Source organism: Dreissena polymorpha, chromosome 3 (assembly GCF_020536995.1).
Source record: "Dreissena polymorpha isolate Duluth1 chromosome 3, UMN_Dpol_1.0, whole genome shotgun sequence".
Taxonomy (NCBI): domain Eukaryota; kingdom Metazoa; phylum Mollusca; class Bivalvia; order Myida; family Dreissenidae; genus Dreissena; species Dreissena polymorpha.
The window spans coordinates 115,643,125-115,644,555 of record NC_068357.1 but is presented as its reverse complement, the minus strand read 5'-3'; the positions used below and the strand labels follow the sequence as shown (position 1 = coordinate 115,644,555).

At 40.8% G+C, this 1,431-nt stretch overlaps 1 pseudogene; it reads right to left on the bottom strand.

Moving 5' to 3' along the window:
• Positions 1-512: 512 nt before the first annotated feature.
• LOC127872524 (uncharacterized) lies at positions 513-881 on the bottom strand (annotated as a pseudogene).
• Positions 882-1,431: the final 550 nt, after the last annotated feature.

Here is a 1,431-nt window from a genome sequence, read left to right as displayed (position 1 = left end):
TATATAAAGATGCAGCAGATACACAAAATCATTGTATCTTTTACTCCAGAACACGATGGCAGAACAACAAGATCCAGAGGTACCAGAGCATTATCTATCCGAAGAAGACATGACGTTTGTCTCTCTGTTGTTTAACTATATTCTATCCCTTGAGGCAGAGGAGAGGGAGGAAGAACAGCAAAGACAAGGGGAGGTTGACATACCAGCAAGTGGTAGAAGTTCAAGCTGGCCATCACCTTGAGACATCTGGCCACTGGGGACAACTACAGGTCAATGGCATATGGATTCAGATGTGGTATCTTCACAATATCAGAGCTGATTCCAAAAGTGTGCACGGCAATTGAACAGGCATATAAAGATGAAGTTTTTAACCCACCTACCACCCCTGAAGCCTGGAGACACCTTGTCCAGCAGTTTGAACAGAGGTGGAATGTCCCCCACGCAGTTGGTGCCTTGGATGGAAAGCACATAGCCCTCAAGAAACCAGCAAACACAGGCAAGATCTACCACAACTACAAGGGGTTCTTCTCCCATAGCTTCTCTTTGTTCTGCGGGTTTTTATAATCTGTCAGTCTCTTTGAGTAGATGGAAGGAGTGTCTTTTAGCCAGTCAATGACCTCTTCTTTTTGCGCTTCTGTTAGTGTTGCATAGTAGTATGGTTTGTACGTACGCTTTTTGCTGGCGGCTGCTGCTGGAACAGGTGTGATGACTGGGAGATGATCCCCTGCAGGGTGAGGCTGTGGCTGCTCTGGCTCTGGAATCAGTATTTTTTTCATCTTCTGCCGGCGGTGGTGTTGGAGACCTCGGCCTTTCAGCCACTTGGCCTATGACTGTCTCTTTTCGGCTCTTCTTGCTGCACCTCTACCTCTCTTGGGTCCCATCTTTGTGTTAAAGGCTCTATAAAGGTGAGGATCCGTAATTATTTACCGATTTTCAAATATGTTTTCATATTTTATTTATAAAGGTTGTCAAAAAACAATATATATATGATATTGGACATAACCATACAAAAATGAGCAATACAAATTGTTTTGAGCTCAAAAAAGCAGTGTCCTCCAAGTTAATTGTGTTTACAAACAATCAGTTAATTTACATCGCTGTTTACTCGTAAATTGAAAGTGAAAGTGACTCAGGTCACTAAAAATATATCGTTGATTTTCAACGTTTTCTGGTATCACTCACAAAGTAGGTCTCTTCTAAATGGCTAAAACGTTTGTAGTGATATAGTAGGTTACTTTCTGCTGGTAAAAAGTTGTTTGAAATAAAATTAAAATTGAATTTTCTTTCGGCTATTTGTAGCATACGTAACCGCTTTGAGGCTACAAATCACGTTAGTTGCAAAGTTGTAAACATTTCTTTCAATTATAAAACGGGTATATCTTCCATATTTCTTTACAATGTTGCACCTTAGCTGTGTAATGGGCATTTTTT